Genomic DNA, 21,413 nt, shown 5'->3' on the forward strand with positions numbered 1-21,413 from the left:
TTGAAAAGGCTGTGCTGTCTGTTGAATACGTACATTGAATTTTCATGCATCCACACGCAGGCAACTCCTGTATCCCAGCTCTGACGAGGGCTGGAGCTAGGGAGGCAAAACATCCCTGGCGGGTGACAGCTGGAGGTGCTTACGTTCCCACCTGCAGCAGAAGATGCTGCAAAGCCCATTGGAAGTCCCATCCATGTAAGATTTCTTATAAATTCTGGAGACATTGGATTGCCAAGTACTTCAAAAGCTTTGCCTCTGTCTTGGCTTCTTCCCAAGCAGGTGACACAGCTGTGGATTTTGAGGGTGTTTGGATACGTTGTCGGGGTGCCTTAATAATGATTGGTGGCAGACGCTACAACAGATCTGAGTTCAGTTCTTCACACCGCACAGGAGGAATCACAGCTCCTCTTTTCTCCTGATTTCCTGCATCCTGCAGATGACACTAAGCTGGGAGGAAGTGTCGATCTGCTGGAGGGTAGGGAGGCTCTGCAAAGGGATCTGAACAGGCTGAACTGCTGGGCCGAGACCAATGGGATGAGGTTTAACAAGGCCAAATGCCGGGTCCTGCACTTGGGGCACAACAACCCTGTGCAGTGCTACAGACTGGGGGAAGAATGGCTGGAGAGCTGTACAGAGGAGAAGGACCTGGGGGTGCTGGTTGACAGCCGACTGAACATGAGCCAGCAGTGTGCCCAGGTGGCCAAGAAGGCCAATGGCATCTTGGCTTGTATCAGAAATGGGGTCACCAGCAGGTCCAGGGAGGTTATTCTCCCTCTGTACTCAGCACTGGTGAGACCGCACCTTGAGTACTGCGTTCAGTTCTGGGCCCCTCACCACAAGAAGGATGTTGAGACTCTGGAGCGTGTCCAGAGAAGAGCAACAAAGCTGGTGAGGGGGCTGGAGAACAAGTCATACAAGGAGCGGCTGAGAGAGCTGGGGTTGTTTAGCCTGGAGAAGAGGAGGCTGAGGGGAGACCTTATTACTCTCTACAACTACCTGAAAGGAGGTTGTGGAGAGGAGGGAGCTGGCCTCTTCTCCCAAGTGACAGAGGACAGGACAAGAGGGAATGGCCTGAAGCTCCGTCAGGGGAGGTTCAGGTTGGATATCAGAAAAAAATTCTTCACAGAAAGAGTCATCGGGCACTGGAACAGCTGCCCAGGGAGGTGGTCGAGTCGCCTTCCCTGGAGGTGTTTAAGGAACGGGTGGATGAAGTGCTTAGGGACATGGTTTAGGGAGTGTTAGGAATGGTTGGACTCGATGATCCAATGGGTCCTTTCCAACCTTGTGATTCTGTGATTCTGTGATTCTGTGATCCCTGAGCCTGCTCCTCTGCCATCTGTGGTCAGAAGTCACAGGGCTATTTCATAGCCCAGAAGTCCAACCATGTCCTGGGCTGCATCCAAAGCAGCGTGGCCAGCAGGGAGGAAGGGGATTCTGGAGAAGAGAAGGCTCCACGGAGACCTTATAGCGACCTTACAGTATCTGAAGGGGCTACAGGAAAGCTGGGGGGAAGCTGTTCATAAAGGCGTGTGGTGACAGGACCAGGGGGAACAGTTATAAACTGAAGAGGGGCACATTTAGACTCGACATTAGAAAGAATTTCTTCACTATGAGAGTGGGGAGGCCCTGGCCCAGGTTGCCCAGAGCAACATCTCTATCTTCAGCCAAAACTCACAATTTTAGGTTGTGCAGGGAAGTTGTGGCTGCCCCATCCCTGGAGGTGTTCAAGGCCAGGTTGGATGGGCCTTGGGCAGCCTGATCCAGTGGGAGGTGTCCCTGCCTATGACAGGGGGATTGGAACTAGATGATCTTTAATGTCCCTTCCAACCTAAACTATTCTATGATTCTATCCTTGCAGCACAGCTTCCTGCATTTCATCTGCCTTTCTCCTGGGCTTTTCCTCCCAGTTGTCTCCAGTAGCTTCGGCTTTGTCCTTCTCTTTGGAGACATAAACGGGACCCCTACTTAAATGGTTGCTTCCCAGCTCCTTTAAACCCATTAGATTCAGGTTTCAGCATCAGATTTCTGTTCAAAGCACATGGGTCCCCCACAACCAGCAGTCAGATGAGAGCACTGCTGCACTGCCTTGACTCGAGAGAGATCTACTAAGCCACCTCGTCTGAAAATTTACTACTGCAATAGCTGGTTGTTCCTTCCTTACTCTTTTCAACGACTCTCTTGCCAAAAGACAAACCAGCGTTAAACCCCACCTGTGGAGAACATGCCCTGGGCAGTGGCTCGCTCCCCAGTCTCTCCCTTGTCCCGGGGGTCTAACTGCAAATAGGAGGGCAGCAGCTGCTGACACCAGGGCTCAGCCCAACACTGTCATCGTGTGCTCCTGAGTGCATCTGCAGCCAAAAGAAATAGGTGGAATAAATCTGAAATCTATATGCTGCTACCATATGGCCAGAAAGTTAATGAGCATCACTGCAAGGAAAAGCCAAACAGCCCAAACAGGGAAAGGATTCATTAATCATCTCTTCTCTATGACAAGAAATATTTTATTATTAAAATATTTATGCTCAAACAGAAAATTAGTGTCTTTGAGCGAAGAATTGTCCTGTCCTCTGAGGTACAACTGAGAGAGAACACCCATTACCAAAACTTCAAAGCAATTTGTACTCACATGAGACTGAGAGTGTGGGGAGGCCCTGACCCAGGGTTGCCCAGAGCAGTGGTGGCTGCCCCACCCCTGGAGGGGTTCAAGGCCAGGTTGGATGGGGCTTGGAGCCCCTGATCCAGTAGGAAGTGTCCCTGCCCATGGCAGGAACTGGATGGGCTTTGAGGTCCCTTCCAACCCAAACCATTCCATGATTCTATGAGGCTGGGGATGCTAAAACACCTAGCTCAGAATTCCAGTGCTTTATGGGAGTTGATTCTGATTCACTACAGGCTCAGACACAATTTTACAGTGCAGATCCCATCTTGGCCCTATTTGTAAGGAGGTATAATCAGCAGCAGGAGCATTTGGAAGCGGTTGCTTCCTTTAAACACTTTTCCAGATTCCACACAACCCTCACCCAGCCTTCAAACGAAGGGCAGTACCGCAGGGCACATGGTTCTGTAGTTCCTTAAGCTGTGTGAGCAACGACTGCAACAGGCTCGTTCATTCCTAGCTGGTAACCTAAAGAAGCTTCCGTTCTGCACAATCATTGGGTAGCATCCAAGCATCTTGTTACAAATATGATGGAGATTTTGTATTAGTTATTTCTCAAGGCCATTGAGCCTGAAATGAGCCGGTATTCTTAAAAGGAGTCCCAAATCTAGTGATAAGCCAGGAAAGCATTTCCAGGCATCATCCTAGGAGCGTCCATTAACACAATGAGGGCAGTGTTATGCTGAACAGTCACAACCCCTTGGCGAGAGGGGAGCAGAGCTTCACTGAGAGAGAGGAGGAACACCCAGCCTGTCATCGCAGCTTCCTACCAAACCCCTGGCTCCTGGAGGACACCCCAGTCACAGGACACCACGGTCAGGTGTCACCAGAGAACTTGGAAATCGCTCGTTTGCCTCCAGTCCTACCCAGCAAGCATGGCAAGATGCAGGATGCTACGCCTCAAAGGATGCAGTTCTCTTTTCCTTCGTTACACTATCAAACATTAATTGTAATCTATCAGCAAGTTATTTTAGGATAATCTTTCTCTGTCATTTTCAGTAAGAGATCTGACTTTATTTGTGATTATTGCAGATTGTTACGATTGTAAAATATCATTTTAAGCTAATCTTTCCTTTGACACATTTATGAGGAGGGAGGCTGCTTCTGTTCCCTCCGTCCTCCAAGTGCCACCCTAAAGAATCGAGAAAGGCAAAGGCATGAGCCGCAAGCACAGTGTTACTTATCTGCATTTAAAATGATAATGAAATTCAGAATTTCCTTTTAAATGTGCTCCTGTTTCTCCATGGAGATAGAGCTGTCTGCCGGGTACATCGACACATCCTGGGTAGGTGTAACCCAAACATCCCATACTGTTATTTCATAAAATTTTAAACCTTATAAAAATTAAACACTGCAGGAAAAATGCTTTTACAGATGGTTTCCTACATATAAAAGCAATTTAATTGCATTATCTGACTCCATAACAGAGAACTCAATCTCGCTGCTTTAAATACCTCTGCACAAGGTTCCTACACACGACTGCATGGGGGGATGAAATGCACCCCAGAGTTTAACACTGGCACCTCTGCCTTTTTGGATGCTCTGCTACAGCTATTATTTTGTTCATTATTTCCTCAGTTGTTTGGGGGTTTTTTTTAAGCAGTAATGTTGATATTTGTATTTTTAAATGTTTAAATATTAAAACCCACTTTCCATACATGATTAGAGAAGTTCGACAACGTGACTCTATGTACAAACTGAAGTTATTGAGAAGGAAAATTACACCAGCCTTGGAAACGCCTGTCCTGTTCACTGACTGAAACCAAGTCATGTGGGATGGGGTAGAGATGGATAAACTCAGGGTACAGAGTTGAGATCACTACTAGAGCATTCAACACTTAGATCCGAAAAAAACCAGCAACCTTTTTTAAAGTGCTGTCTGCAATGTAAATGTATAGCGCTTTCTTTTTTTCTGCTTTCTTTTACTAAAAATATTTCCTATTATTACTCTTACAGTATGAGAATAACGACAGTGAGAATATTCTCAGAGGGAAAATAATGTTTCACTTTCTAAGTTGTTTGAATCTATGCATTAATAAAAATAGATTCTTAAAACAAAGTCCTTCAGTATCAAACATATCAAGATAATGAAGGAATTAAGGAATTCTGCCTCATTCTCTCACTCTGCCTAGTTCAGCCACAGCAATTAAGCATTTCATTTATCCCTCGGAAAACTACTAAAGGTGTTAAAATCTGCTCTTACTATTTTACTGTGGATACACTGAGGCAGCTCAGGATACAGTTCTTGTCATCTGGGGAAAAGGAAGGTAGATGGGTTTTTATTGGCAAAACCATGGACCACTCCAACAGCTTCTGCAAAGCTAAAGGTCCTTTACAGATGCAATTTCTGCTCTAGAAGATGTGCTTAAGGAGCACGTAGCACCTGGCATTTCAATTTTGCTTTGGGAAAATGATATTGAAAAAAATTAACAAATCACAACCTATTGGCATTTCAGTTCTGTTTGATCATAAACCTTTTCCTTAAAAAACAGAAGACCAACAACAACAACAAAAAACCGAAACCCTTCCACATTTTGAGACAAAATAAAAGCTATCTGTGGTGAAAGCGTGGTTTACCTTTCCTTTGGCATTTAGAGCCTCAAGGTTTGTAATGCCACTCTCCTCAGTAGGTGGGTTCTGCTCACCTAAGCCAGGAGAATCAGCTCCTCAGCCAGACGGGAGAGCGAGGACAGCGGGATACTCATCTTGTCATCTAAACCAGAGTTGATTATATAGTGTTACTAGAAGGGCTTCATTTTTCACAGCCTTCCCCTGGCCCTCCTCCCTGGGACAGGAGGGAATAATTTCACAGCTTCAAGTCAGAATACCCAATGATAAACATCCAAAGATGTGGACGCTTCCTAAAACACTAATTGCAAAGAACAGACAGGAGAATAGGAAAGGAAAGGAAGTCAATAAGGGTCAGGGAGGAGGAACGGAACATTGCAAGATGGCGAAAAACAACAAAAGGCAGCAAATGATACAAATTCCACTTGCTGTCACTTAGCAGCGTGGTACAGTTTAGTTTACAGCCTCTGAAAGGCCTGAGCGAGATAAACCCTAGCGAAGCAAGGTCAATCTGGACCTCAATTTCTCCTGCACAGCATCGCACAAGAGCTTATGCTGCTGGGAAGCTGCTTATCATAACCCAGTGAGCACCTGGAAACACAAAATAGGTGTGTACTTCCTATTAAATGCTATTAAATTTTAAAGAGACCTCCGTTAGCACAGGAAATCCTTGAGCCATTCTGGGCTGTAAGCTCAGTGCCTCTGACAGAAGAGCTCATCTCTTTCCTCTAGCATCCATTACCAGAGAGTGCTGGAAACAGGATTTGGAGTGAAATGGATCTTCAGTCTGACAAGACACAGCTTGTCTCCTCATCACAGGATGTACATAGGAAATCCCAAAGAGAAAGAGCATACAAGAAGCTCAGAAGAACACAACAACGTTTGAAAAAATCCTATCTCTTGTTTTTTAGGTGTTTTTTTTTCCTTATAAGTGAACATAATAGAATAGTCGCTCGGTGTGATATAAGTACACTTGCAGTAATCATTGTGTAGTTCTGGGTAATTTAGGGAACCCACAACATCAGCCTTTAATGAAAAGACTCCAAATTTCCTCCTGAAGGAACGCAACAGCACTTGGCTCTTGTACAGCCTCAAAAGGTGCGCCTAAGGTTTTCCCAAGCACAAGGAGAGGAGCTGGGAGCCAGTGAGCTGAGTTTACTCACTCTCTTGCACAGCATCTGGAGAGATGAGGCCTCGGACACTTGTTTCACTCCAACGTTTATCAGTTCCTTCTCTTTACTGTTAGGAATGTTCATTTCAGAGTGTGGGCAAGGTGTTCCATCTCGCTGGTGGAGGCACCATTTCATACCTAAAAGGAACACCAGGATTAGAAAATGCAGGCGAGGCCAACAGGGACGAGCGCTGCTCGGGCAGCACAAACCAGGGCAGGTAAGCATTGAAGAAACTTGCATTCTTCACCTGGGGTAGAATGAATTCTGACATGTGGTAAACCTCTGAGACTTAATGTATTTCGTGCTTTTTCCCCTAAATAATTATCTTTCGGCCAGTGTTTATTTTTCTTTTTCCCCCCCTTTATTTATACATACGTGCTCCCACAAGGGGAGAGAGTTACTGAGCTGCGAATCAGCTGCAGCCAGTGGAAGGAGTGAACCAAATAAACAGTAAATCTATGAACCCTGATGTAGTAACATTCTAATTTCTAGAGTGTCTTCAAGACCAACCCAATCCAACGAAAACTGAAAACAAATAAGTAAAAAACATCTGCTTTAAAGAACATTAATTGTGACTACAAGTTTTCTTTAAAAAGCAATTGAAATAATTTTTACTACTATAAATTTGAGAGACAACTGAGTAAGTAGAAATATTCTACGCAAATCTGCTTTCTTAAATGCAGGAAAGTCACTAAAGCAAAGCCATTCCTCTCTTCAGAGACCTGAGCCATCTCACTGAATGCTTACTCTACAAGCTCAGGATACGCATAAATACTCATCTTTCGTTTGTTCTATATATGTTATTTATTACAGTACAGGTAGTTCTTAGCTCCTTGTGCTGGAGTCAGACCACATCAGAACGATGTTAAACTATTTTTACTCTTACAGTCAACATTTAACTGTTGCTCGAACCTAATGAGTGAGATAACAATAGGGTTTAGCCACCAGGTACCAGCCACTAGAATCTCAAGTACTGGAATCCACTCAAAGAAGCATTTCTATTTACCAGCACCCTCGCTCTGATCTTCAGTTATGAAGCAATTTAATATTCACTAGAAAGTGGTATTTTCTCTTATTATTGTACTAGCAGGTATTGTACTCCAAGTGAAGAGATCGCATTCCACTCTAAACCCCTTGACCTTTCCATAGTGCTTCAGGGAGCTTGAAAGCCAGTCAGGATAACAAAAAAGTCAATAAAATAGACTAATACATATTTTTCTGGCTTTTTGAAGCAATGGGGGAAATAATAACCATCAAGGTTAACGATTAATTTGGAATGAAATGCTTACAGGTAAATAGGTACTATAATTGCATTAAATCATATACTGCTTGTTTTAAAAAAGGACATGGAATCTTATAATTAAATCAATGTCTGGATCATATTTTAAGCTATATTATTTTAATTAATCTATTCAAAAAAGAGTTTGCAAATAACTAACGCAGCAATTAGATACTGCAATTTAATCATTATTTCAGCTTGATGTTAAAAAAAGTAGATGAAGGCTTAAAATAAGAGCCTTCGACATTCAAAGACAAATCAAGAATCCATACATATTCTGACTGTGAAGTCTTTCATGCCTACACAGCAAAGGAGCTGCCTGTTGAATTTTCTTATAATACATTTAAGGATATTCATGTAGTTCATATGTCACATAGATTTACCAAGCGAATAAACTTTATTTCTACAGATAGCATTGTGCATCTGGAATGACTGACTAAAACCTTGTGCGATTAAAGTCATCTCTCTGCTGGCATTTTAATATTAACCCTGTTCTGGTATCACTTTTCTACTTATACAGCACTTTACATGGTATGGAATTAACCCAGTGCCATAAAAATGACCATTTTTCCCCCAGATTTGAGTGAATATTAAGACAGATCTGGAAATTCTAGAAACAAATCAAGAGCCTTCCTCAGCTTCACGGGGAAAAAGGAGGAAAAGAGCAGTTTCCAAAGCTGGTAACAAATATCTCTGAAATACATCTATAGATGCACACACATATGAATCTATAATCCATTTTTAATTGCTGGAAGCATCAAGAGATGGAGTTCTAACACTTGTGCTCCTTCCCTAGGCAATGTCTTATTAAACAGTTCTGCCGACGTCCTGCCCACTGTCCCGCTTCTGAGGGAAACTCAAGCACGACGCATGTACGCAGTTCTTTAAGGAGCGCAATTCCATCCAGTTGCTGCTAACTTTGTGCCAACGTTTCTGGGGCCACAACAACCCTCTTGGCTTGGGAAAAAGCTCTGCTAGCTTTGCAGTTCACCCACCCCAAGCCCACACAACGCAAGTTTTCCTGGGCTTTCTGCAGAGAACACAGGAAGTTCCACGGCTGCAACCCAAACCCAAAGGACTCCCAAACTCTATTTGGATTATGAATTGTTTGACAGGCATCTTTTTTCCGTCCCTACAGTGTAGCTAACACTAGCAATGCATTTAGATTCCCTGCATTAAAAGGTGCAGCCTCCTTTGAGCTCCCGACCGGATTTACGTACCAAAGACATTGGCAGAAGCAGCATTTTTTTGCTTGAATAACTTTGGGAAATCAAACCCAATCCAGGCTGCTGTTATTTTAAAGTTATATCAGTAAAGAGAAAGACATTTGAAAAGTTAGATTCATTTAAATTCCTAGGTTAAAGAATTTATAAAGACTTTTTTCAAGCTTATCTAATACATCTTTCTTATACTAAGCTGGCCAAGTTCTTAACACTCAGAAATAGCCCTTAACTCAGAGCTTTATTTAACACTCCTATCTGTATTAATCTAATGGTCCAGATTTCCATGTGTCTGCAACAGCTTTTTTGGAATTGCTACAAACTGTTTTAATATGCACTCGATAACTCAGATATTTCTGTGCTATCCACTAAATATTTCTGCTAGGAGCTGTGAGGAACAGTTCAGAACGGTGAACAGTTTTAATTTGGAATTCTAAAGAACATCTTTAAAGTTCTTTGGACTTCTAAGAGGACAGAGGCTCTTTAGGTCTTTTTCTTTAACAAGTACAAAGATGTATTATCTGGGGTGATACTGGAATAGAAAAAATTGTGTGCTAAATTCATAATTTGTACTAAATCCACAATTTAATCTGTATTTTTACTTTGGTTCCAGTGTGGAAAAGCTACATGTAAAAAAACAATGCTGAAAGAATGGGAAAAAAAATCTCTGATTTTTGTGTGTATTGGGGGAATAACAGCACCCAATTTAAAAATGCACACATGTATATTTGTATACATAAACATGGTAAAAGATATTCTTATTTAAAAAGGACCACGTTCTATCAACTTCTACATAAAATTCCATAAAGGCAAGATCACTTCATGTTCCTTTCAATAACTGTGACATCAATTACTTCATTATTTTATTGTTGGTCTGGTTATAACTTCTAGTATATACATGTGGAGTAGCAGGAATTTGCATACAAATAAAAGCTGTGCAGTCATATTTTGTTCTAATTTCCCATACCCATCCCTAAACAGCCTAGGATATATAAATTACAGCCTCATTTAGCTAACAATCTTTGATGGCTACGCGTAATGATAGAACCTTCGCAGGATTTAATTAAGCAAGTTCAGAACACGGAAATTAGAAGTAAGGAGCCACTGGAGAAGGATAAATTTAACGAGCTGCCCTCCATTTTTAAGCTTTTATGATTTTATTAACTTTCCTATGAATGAGGAGAAAATGCAGACAGATAAACAGTTCCTGTTTATCTTACATTTTTCTTTCCAAGACACAGAAAAGAAGACTTCACTCTCGGTGTCCCACCCTTTCCAGTACTTTTGGAAGAGTCTTCAATGTTCATTCCACTACTGTCATGGATAAAATCTGTCCAAAAAGAGGAAGGAATGTTAACATTTTCCTTCCTGTGTGTGGACATCACCTGATGATGGCATCTGACAGCGGATGAGATCATATAGACCTTGTAAACAGCACAAAATTGGGCCTGTACCTGTAGAACAGCTTCTTCTGCTCTCATTTATGCAGCACAAGCTCAGCAGAAACATCCCCTTTAACATTAACACTGTGGCTGTCTGCTGCTTCTCTCTATAAAGTACGCGAAAATTATCTTAAAAAGGAGTAACTGCATATCCCTTTACTGAGCAAAACCTATGTTATTTTGGGACTGGAATTGTCAAAGAGAAATCTTTTGTTGTGATGTTTTTGATGCTTATTATGTCAGTTCCCATTAATAAGCTACAGGGGACACAGCAAAATCTGCCTGGAACATGTTCCAAAGCAAGACCACCGCTTTGGAAACTTAAGATGGAAAAATGAAAGACAATACCTTCTACCCATACTACTAACTTTTTTTTTTTATACTAAAAATCATTACACACTCGATTTTATTTACTTCTCTTAGCATTGCAATTCTATTTGCATTCCCAAATCATCTACTGGCTGGTTTTTTAAACTAGGTGAGATTTGGGGGTGTGCCTTGGATTCCCTCTCGAAATCTCTCCCTCCTGTATTTTAAACAGGATTTACAGGAAAATTGCTATTGCAGGGCAATCTTCCTTTCTGTGCAGCACAAACAAGCGGTCAAGGAAAATCCGCTTTGAAATTCTTTTCCCACAGCCAGGACTTCAGAGCTGGGTTGCTACAGCCATTTAATTCCCTCCCACTATTAGGTCAGTTGTCACGAGTATATATCTCTACTACAATACCGATAAGCACTTGCTGCGAGGTAGATGAAGATCCATCTTGCACGGGATTTTGCTACAGTGGATAAAGTAATTGATTTTGGGTTTTTATGATGAGTCTCTGTCAATATTTTTGACAGGGAACCCTTTTTAATGCACCTCAACAACAGGAAATTCAGGAACCACATCCCAAAACAGGTGATGTTGTTGGGTGGGTTTTTTTCTTCCAATGAACTAAGTTAGGTGGGTTCAGATTTCAGGCTTTAATGGTTTTTGTTTGTATTTTCTTTATTCCCTATCCCGTGTTCTATCTCTCTGATACAATACCTCAAGACTCTTCTCCTAGACAGCATTTCTGATGATAGATGTCTGTTCGTAGAACGGAGAAGAGGAAAAGAAATCCTTCCAACCTGAAGAACCTTCATTCATTATTACATAAAAGCAAAGCAATAAGACCTTGATAAAAAAAATTGAGAATAGTAAATCTCATCAGTCTAAAAAGAAAGCTCTAGATGGCCACAAACAACACACTACTGCTGCAGTGTTAACATACAAAGGCCTTTTTAGTATTCTCTGCACTTCATGACTTTTCTTTCCCATTAGGGAAGATCTTCATTGTCATTTATTACTTTGAAAATAATCAGAAATGCTGCAGCTTCATGAGCACGTACAAACGCCTGGGACTGCTGTATGTTTTCATCATTTCAACTTTGCTCCACAAAGGGGAGAGAAAATCATCATTTATTTAAAGCCTTCAGCACCTGTTTATTGAGTCAGACTTTACTATAACAACTGCCTTCTGATCTACTTGCAGATATCTTAAAGAAATTACATGGACAAGACACCTGGCACTTTAGAGATGCTGATTTCATTTAATTTCTTCAGTTAAATTTTTGTCTGTACCAAAATAATCTGATACCTCTGACAGAAGCAGTGAGGAGCTCAAAGAACTATTTATTTTAAATATAATAACTTCTGTTTAGTTCATAAGAACATTTCCATATTGATAGCCTTCCTTTCTGTAGGCTCTTAAAAGGAAATAATTTCAATAATTCTACTGAAAGGTCAAGGCAAATAAGGCATTTCTTCTACTATTGTTTAGCTTCAATAGTGGAAATGCAAACTTTAGAGTTTATAACGCAGGACAGAACTGCATTGGGCTTACCTTGAACTTTGTTCTCACATACAGGGATGGCGCTTCCTCCCCCCGTTCCCATATCCAACGCCAGCTTTGGAAGCACGAAGGGTGCCCTTCAGCCACATAGTAGAGCAGTGACAGAACACACGGTATCTAAAACTTACTATAAACTTTGCGTACCTGCACCCCTTTTCCAAGCACCAAATTCACTCGAGTTTTATGTTCACCCTGCTGAACCCTGAAAATTTCACTATTTTCCATTACTTAGTAATAAATCTCTCACTCCGTAACTGAAACAGAAGTCGATTGTTTTCTTTGTTTTGCTATTCATGGGACAATTCCCTCAAAGCGCTGCATTATAATTATACAATAGCAATCCCTTCTCTCTTTCCATCTCGCCGTAAGGTTGGAATAAGTGCTGCGTGGTGGCAGGTTAGTGTTCCTGATGTGGAGAAGGCTGGCAGTATCATAAAATACCTGGGAAGCAGCCCGTGTGGATATTAAAATGCTACAACCCTCCCAGCCTAGGTTTGAAGGGTATGGAGCCAGCCCAGGCTCGTCTCACATTTGGCTCCTCTTGCCCCTCAATTTGGAGAGGTCCTGCAGGTTTTCAAGCAATGGGTCAAAAAAGTAGGGACACTGGTTTGGGACTGACCAGTTTAAATAAAGATTTATTGCAAGAAAGACTAGTAGAAATAAGCGATCACTCACCACGACCTCCTGTAGCCTGTCTGAATCTTCAGGACTTTTAGCCAAAAAAAAAAAAAAGAAGGGGAAATACAGCTCTTATAGTGATGACAACGGCCACACAGAGTCCAAACGTGTACACTGGAGCTAGTTCTGCATCTCCACCAGCAGCCAGCGGGCGCTGAGGAGAAGAGTGCAAGAGAAAAAAGGACAGGATCACTTTTCTTCCTTAACACGCTCACCTTTTTTTCTGGGTATAAGCAGCTACAGACAGAAAATTTATCAGTGCTGCAACGTAATATCCGTTCTCATATCAATGTTCATGTGCAATCAGATTGACTTCTCAGAACCATTCCATAAACCCTGTGTTGCTAATATTAAAGATTACTACATCCAAAATATAGATTTTTACATCCAAAATAGAGATTTGGTTTGACTCAAAATAGCGCCATTCAGAAAAAGACAAAGATTTGACCCTGTCTTTGTTAACTTAAACCGGGAACACTCCAGTAATTTGACACAGCAAGCTGTATTCCGTAAATCAAGAGCAGAATGCCTTCCTTCCTTCCCTGCTGCACGCTAACCTCACCTAGCTTGAACCCCAGGTGAAATCCTCGTTGTGTTGGATTTAATAACAATACTCCCACTGACTTCAGTGGGTCCGGGTTTTCACTTTCTGAAGCCAAACAGTTCTGAAATGCTGTTTTTGGCATACAAAGAAAAGCAATAACTTTGTGTATTTAGCTTCTCTTTTACAGTAACTCTGGGCACGGTTGTATATATTTACCTAGGACCCATTATAGTCTCTTCTGCTTCCCGTAGCTATTAGCTCTGATGTGAAAGATGTATTATTTCAAGTCATATATAAAAATCTCATGTCTACTTATTGACTTTGTGCTAAGTTAGGTACCTTTTAGGCAATTCTCCAGCTCGAAAGACCAAGCGTTAACAGAGCAAACGCCAGACATCTCAATACCCCAGACCGTTACCACTTTGAGTGCAAATGTACATATTAATCAGCTAATCGCTAATCCCCGAAACCCCCAACTGCAATATTGGCAGATCTTCTTAAGAAGCATTTCCAAGCTCGCACGTCTGTTGTTGCATTTACTTAAGGGATCATCCATCACATAAATGGCTAGTTAGTAAAATGAGCTAATTAACAGAAGTTAAATGGAGAAATAAATCTCAGGCTCAAGACTACTGAAATGTTGTCATCCTTTTCCAACCGGAGCTACTAGAAAGGCTTTCACTTGATAAGTACTGCTGCATTTTGAAAGCCTGTTCCATATGTGAAGTCTGTACCGTTCCATCCATTTGCTGTTACACCATATTGAACAAGGCTTTCATTTATTACACTAAAACACACGCGGTACATTAAAAAAAAAAAAAAAAAACAGCTGCTGAAGTCCAAGCCCCATTTTCCTCTTGCTTTTTACTTGAAATACTTGGTTTGCCCTTAAAGATCCCTTCGGTCCATCAGCCAATTTTAAGAACTACTCATGTGCATGGTTTGGAACAGCTTTATTATTTATTATTGATTTGTACCTTTAGCACTTACAGATTTCTTGATACAAGATTAATTTCTGTTAATGTTTGTCCCAAGTCTTCTGCAATATCTAATCACAGCGGATATCCAGTGAATACATACAAATTTTAAACTCTCTCAGTAATTTGACCGATAGAGTTCTATACAACACTTGCAATCAGTTTAACTTTTTCAGCTCAAGCTAGCACTGCAAATGCTTCCATTTCCTCTTATGTTAATAATTGGGATTATCTTGTTGAAGGAAGTAGGAAGCAGATGGACACTTTCTTAAAGTGTGAAGCTCAATGAAATTATATAGATCTATCTGAATAACAATACTTCTAATCTCTAATACTCTGACTACTTTATACAATAATTACTTTCTTTCCCCCACAAATAAAAAGTAGACTTACTGGAGAGTAAAATGTGACTGACGAGCTCACTCACTAGGCTTCTGGCAGGACACAGAACTGAATCCTTCTCTCCTAAGTTTCAGTTCAAACCCCTGAACTGGAAAGCCAGGCAAGAACATGGTGTTCCCATTGAGAACTGGGAGTGAAAGTCTTCCTCCCACCCCCCAAAATACTGTAAGAGCATAAAAGATAAATTTATCTTCCCGATAAAGACTCAAGCAGCTGATCTGATTTACCTCATAATGCATCAAATGAGTTAATGGTGTTTTAACTGACACGATGTGGGAGTTGGAATAACACTACCCAGCATTTACATCGCTAATGGCTTCTTAATTGCAGAACTGTTGTAGTCTGCATGGGTAACTGCACCGTAATGCTCCTGGACCTTTTTATCCCACTTTCACTTTTCAGCGTTAATGACTGGTTTAATCTTGCCATTATTGTGCCGGGAGCACAAGTTCTATGAGGAGCAGCTGAGGGACCTGGGGGTGTTCAGCCTGGAGAAGAGGAGGCTGAGGAGATACCTCATCGCTCTCTGTAGCTCCTTAAAGGAGGTTCTAGCTAGGTGGATGTTGGGCTCTTCTCCCAAGGAACAAGTGATGGGAAGAGAGGAAATGGCCTCACATGGCGCCAGGGGAGGTTTAGACTGGGTATTATGAAATACTATTTCACAGAAAGAATTGTCAAGCTCTGGTAGAGGCTGCCCAGGGCAGTGGTGAAGTCTCCAGCCCTGCAGGGACTTAAAAGACAGGTAGATGTGGAGCTTAGGGACAGGGTTTAGTGATGGGCTTGGCAGTACTAGGTTTATGGTTGGACTCCATGATCTTAAAGGCCTTTTCCAGCATAAACAATTCTGTGATTATTTTATCCAGCTCTTTCTCTGGATATTTATTGGTTACCTATCTTGACTATCTCTGCTGCTGAGTTGATATTCGTACTAATTGGTCTGTTCTGGCATCTGTAGTTACAGCATGGAGTTGATTCAAGAAAAGGTCAAAATCATAACACTACTCTTTATATAATTTTCTGTTATTTCAGATGCATAAAACCCAACTTCTAAGCTTTTACAGATACATCTGTAAGGCCCGTTACTGTCATTTTGAAGAAAAAATAACATAAATTTCAAACCACATTTGTATTTATGATATACAAACAAATCTGTTTCCTTCCTGTATTTTCATAAGCATACAATATTGCTTCCTCATAACTGTGACACAAGAAAGCTTCAAAGTTCAGAACAAATGAAACTAAGGTACTGGTTCCTCTGCATTAACATCTTATTATCTATCTGGTTTCCTTTGTGCACCATCATCATCTGATACAGGTATCACCCTCAAAACATCTCAGCCTGCTTATTCTCTCAGTCTCTCCTGTTGCTTTGATGTAAACCAGAAACACCCCAAGCCAAGTCAAGTGAGTTAGTCTTCTATATATGCATGATAAGAATCATAAAATACAATAAGCACCTCAAGTATCTATTTCATCTCCTTAGAAAACAAGACAGGATTCACAGTTAACTCGGCATAACAAATATTGGTAATTTGGCTAATAAAAACCCATTCGAATGCTTGAAACCAATAAGAGAAGCAAAACCAAGAGGCAGTTTACCTTTGCTCTTCCAGATCAGCAGTATTCAGGAATAGGAACCAATCAGCAATAAAAATATCTCAGTTGTTACACACCTGAAGAGGAGCAGAAGAAGGGCACAAGTGAAAAGGACTTGTTTCCTTAGGAGGGCCCAGACTGTCAACAGAAGTCAATGCTTTGCTTCCCAACAAGAAATGGGCTGAAACCCCTCCCAAAGCAATCCCTAGCTCAAGGGAAGTAGCTGTGTCCAACAGGCAAAACCGAACACGCTGTGGGGATCCAGCCCAGCTTTGAAGGTCTGCGTAGCTGCGAGTAGGTCAGAAAACGCCCAACGGTTCCCGCAGCGAGGACTGATTTTCAGCTTTTGTCATGTCTCCTTCCTGTTATTTTGTTCTGTAATTACCTCAATTATGCATCAGACAAAGCGAACTTACTGCTAAGAGATGCAAAACCAATTTTTTTCATCTTTTGTACTTCGCTGCAGGGTTCTGCTTTGTCTGCTGCTGTGGCGAGGGCTGTACTGTTCTGCAGCCCCTCACTCCTGTAAAATAACCAAGGAGATTACACGAGGCAATAATTTATTGTTCTAATCCTTTGTGTCCACTGATGGATTTCTGTAAGAACGGAAAGTTCTCTGCTATTGATGTCAAGATCAAAACTATTGTAGGTGAAATTCAGGTCTTGCTCGCTATCACCATTGAGCACAAAATTCTTGGGGGGGTGTTTCCATCGAGACACTGAATTTGGATAGATTTTAACTTTGCATTCAAGTAAAACCTTTTGTGTACATCCTAACAGTGCGATTTGAGACCATATCAGGAACAGTCCTCAACTGAAAGTGGCTGTAGGAAGGCTGTTGTAATGCTTAATGATTAACTTAGTATCGTGACGGAGATGGGATGAAGTCAGCCCAAAGGAAACTGTACAAATGCCAACGCTGTCTAAACAAGGAGCTTTTGATAAGAGCAAGTCCCACCAGGATAAGCCAGATCAGGCTGCTGGAGTGCCAGAGTGCCTAGTGGAGATTCTGCCGGTAAGACACGAAACTCTGAGGATCAATTGCATACGTTTGAAAAGATACTTAAGATCTCTGGTAGTGCATAATTAACATTCACATACAAACCAGGTGTCCTGCGAGGATGGGAGGCGCTGGTTTAGATGACTGCTTGCACTTAAACTGAGAGGGCATGAATTCAGTGTCACAAAGACTGAACAGAAACCTTTGCCACCAATTCAGCAGGTTTTTAAAACACGTGCAAACAAAACTCCAAAACAAGAATTCATCTAGGTCTGTGTCAGCAGGAGGATTAGATGAGAGCAGTGAGCTTCTCACAGGGGAAGGAATTCTCTTTCTGTTTTTTGCAGAGCTCTCATGCTCAGATACTGTAGGCCTTGCTATTTTAGAAGTTACAGACAAAAGGCACAAGATATTTTTACCTATTCTATTAAAGCAAATTCACATTAGTAGCACTAAAACACTACATTTACGTTAACGTTGCTGACTTAGGCTAAAGAAATTACCTTCCTGTCTAATGCCTTGACATGGTTCAAGTCAGCTTAACAAAGAATTGCCTTCCCTGTGCAGCTGTATCTTTCCTTGAGCATCACTGAAAATACTATTTCAGTCGTAGGTGTAGAAATTTGCATCCTGCCCACAAGGGTTGGAAACAGTAAACAAGAACATGGTTCCCACAGGGCTTCCTACATGGGAATTTTTCAGTATCTGTACTCTGTTAATTCTTTAATACCTGTATTTACACATACAGGTTTGCTTCTCTCAGGTACAACTGCAGGAAAACACAAGAAAATTCAGAGAGATATTACAGTACATTCACTACATTCAATTGAATCCAATACTCTTTTACTGCTCCCTAATAGAAATCAATCCATTTGCTGACACTTGACTGCTATGAACAATATAACATGTTATTGCTGCTGTCATTTAAACATTCTCCTACTTATAATGCTGCATGTCAAATGCTAAAATATGCAGGGCTTCTTACAGAGACGACATAACCTTCGTGCAGGCTTCCCATTTAATTAAATGCCAAACTTGCACCCAGCTCTGTGTACGCCCTCCCCTCTCCTATCAGCCCAGCAGCAGCTTGCTGAATCCAAAATTCTCCCCACAGTTCTCTCATGTAAAATGTTCATTTTGTTGTAAGTGCTGGAGTCCCAGTTCCAGGGCACGAAGATCATTTTGAGTCTATTATCTGCTTCCAAAATGCTTCTCACACCATCCCTTCTAAGTCGATTTAGTGCCCACTGACTGAGACTCATGGTTGTTCTCTATTCCCCAGAAGCTCCAAAAAGGTAAAGGCATTGCAAACACCAGCCTACGGGCGCCAAACCATGTCCACCATGACCTGGTGGGAACTAAAGAAGTCACTTGAGGTGGTTTATGTGGCATGAGCACGGGATCGTTAGTCCTCCTGCAGCTACGGCTACGATGTGTCAGCTGTACTGGAGTGAAAATGCCCATTTTTAGCACACAGCCCACACAAACATAACTCTCTCTGTCATTTTGATCCAAGACAGGCAACCCAGGAGCAAAAGGCTTTGTATTCCGGTGTGAACTCTCTGAAACACCCTGGTCCCCAGGAGTGACCTTTGGCTCAGCTTCCCTGAATCACAGAGCTGGGGAGAAACAGTCAGCGGGGTCGTTTACTGTAATGCCAGTTAGCTTTAACTAGGCTTCAGCTGTGTAAAACGTTAGCAGGCACAGCTTTGCTCAAGGGATTCACGGTTTATCCGCGAGGTATCGCCCTATAAACACGCAGAAGGGGTTGCAAACAGCTACTGCTGCCGTGAAAAATGTGCACACAGCAAATCGCTGTCACAGCCTGAGCTGCTGAGAGCGATCTTTTGCAAATCACAGTAAATAAATCAAGCTTTTCTTAATGCAGGCTACTTCATCATCTGTTTTACACCAAAGCCTTCACGCTACGGCTCACATAGTTCATCCACTCTTCTTGATGAAGAGAAACAAAGAGAGGAGACAGTCGCATAACGATGTTGCAGCGGAATCAGGTAGTACAGATCTCCCAGGTCTCGGCATTGTGACTCTTTCTGTAACTTTGCTATCTGCCTTCTCCCACTCCTTGGTTCCCATCTGCACCCTCCTCCTCTGTCTCTTTGTCTGTCACATTGGTTTTTAGCTTGGCTTCCCCAGCAAGAGAAGCTTATGTTGTCACGTTCCTTACAGCGACCTGAGCGCAGTGCATAACGCAGCCACACTGGGAAAGAGAGATGGGGCTTCTCTGAGTTGTGTGACAATACATCTGAGCAGAGCAGAGATGTCCCATGGCTGCTTCCTACGCAGAGAAAGGCTCTGTGACACAGAGGGATCCCCGGGACTGTTCACAGGCACAAGGGGAGCACTGCAATACTGCTAAAGCAGTCCACACACTGTTACTGCTGCAATGAGGACTCAGCTCCACACTGTAGGAAACCAGCCCCCAGAAGCCCTTGTGATGACCTTCCACGCTCTTTCAGAGCATTGTTACACAGCTCTTGCCCTCCCCGTTTTCGCTCCTGCACATTCTTGGGGATCCTCTTACCTATTCACCCATCCATCACCGACCCAGGCCAGGCCTCTGCTCTCAGGCAGCTCTTGATCCCCTCCTGCAAACCCCTTCTAACAATCTGTCAAGACCAAGAGGCAGGTGAAAAATAAAACAGAAGGCAAAGACCAAAGGGAATTTCCTTCTCTTTGCTCTCATCCAATGTGATTAATGAAAATAAAAGCAACCCTGAACAACCGCAAACTGTTATTCCATGGCTTTGACTGCCAGCCGGCACGGATTCAGCAGGCAGGCGCCTCTTTGCATCCATCGGTGAACCGGTAGTCAGATTGATAGCCATAAAAAACCCCTCAACTTTATTCTTAGTTTCAGTAACAAAGGATGTTTTAAAAAGTAAAGCAATGAAAGTGTGTTATTTTTGGCTGCATGACAAATAGTTTATATCAGAAAATCACTGGATTAATTTCCACCATTCAAAGCCCATTACACTTAAGTATAATTTATAAAGGGGGCTGTTCATATATTCAAATACATACTCTATATTTAAATTTAATTTCTGTGAAGTTGTGCCATCGTAGGAATCGTACATTATTGTGCACCGAGGATCGGCTCTCTTTGAACTCTCCAGCCTTTACACTCAGATTTAAATTAGTGTTTTGCTTTTGATTCTTTTCTGCTTTTACTGCTTTCAGGGAACAATAGGGAAGCCCTCTTGTAGTTAATTTACCACCTGAAGACACTAAATAAAAGTTGCAGGGCCTCATTTATAAAATCTCTCCATAAGACTGAAAACATTAAGCATCCAGTCAAAGTTGTGTTTTTACAAAATATTTTCATCAGTGAAATTAGAGCATTTATCCAAACAAACATAAGGGAGCCCAACATAAAACAGCTTCTTTCTTGGTGAGAGTTTTAAGCAGAGTTGGTAGTGGTGACCTCCCATGCTTCCCCAAAGCATCTTATTATACTATTTTATTTTGAAATACCCATTATTTTAGCAGGCTTTCTAGTAATTCTTCTGTTGTGTGTTATTTCCTTTATTTTGAGCATTTTACTGAAGTATTTTGACAGGCTTGAAGTGGATCTAGGGCACGAAATAACCTTGCCCAAAGGGAAGTATCTCATGCTCCACACGCTCCAGTTTATTCCCAGCTCTGCCGCTGACCCAAGACCATTTTCCACTATAACCTCTGCCCTAAGCTTGTGAGATTGGACACTATTTTCTGCCTTTTTGGGCAGAGCAGTTCATATATCAGAGACCATGTATCAAGCAGCAAATAGATCAGCTGGAAGTTCTCTATTTACACAAAACATGAAGTTTGTGCATCTTAATCCTCAACACAGGACTTTTACATGCAGAATTATCTGCAGATGTCACCATTGTCGGATGGGGCTTGGAGCCCTTGATCCAGAGGGAGGTGTCCCTGCCCACGGCAGGGGCTGGAGCTGGCTGGGCCTTATGGTCCCTTCCAATCCAAACCATTCCATGACCATTT

The 21,413-nt window shown here is 41.9% G+C and overlaps 1 long non-coding RNA gene across 10 annotated transcripts in view; it reads right to left on the reverse strand.

Moving 5' to 3' along the window:
- The window catches only part of LOC128852547 (uncharacterized), a 55,910-nt gene extending 39,419 nt beyond the window's left edge, over positions 1-16,491 (reverse strand). For 6 of the 10 annotated variants that reach the window (XR_008450468.1, XR_008450465.1, XR_008450469.1 and 3 more), the window contains exons 1-5: positions 16,415-16,491; positions 6,388-6,533; positions 5,234-5,369; positions 2,211-2,348; positions 34-151 (exon numbers count right to left, since the gene is read on the reverse strand). This is a non-coding gene — a long non-coding RNA (uncharacterized LOC128852547). Of the gene's footprint in view, positions 1-33; positions 152-2,210; positions 2,349-5,233; positions 5,370-6,387; positions 6,534-12,889; positions 12,945-16,414 lie in introns of those variants that run through there. The other 4 variants (XR_008450461.1, XR_008450462.1, XR_008450464.1 and 1 more) reach the window with 4 other exon arrangements.
- Positions 16,492-21,413: the final 4,922 nt, after the last annotated feature.

Source organism: Cuculus canorus, chromosome 6 (genome assembly GCF_017976375.1).
Source record: "Cuculus canorus isolate bCucCan1 chromosome 6, bCucCan1.pri, whole genome shotgun sequence".
NCBI classification, from domain to species: domain Eukaryota; kingdom Metazoa; phylum Chordata; class Aves; order Cuculiformes; family Cuculidae; genus Cuculus; species Cuculus canorus.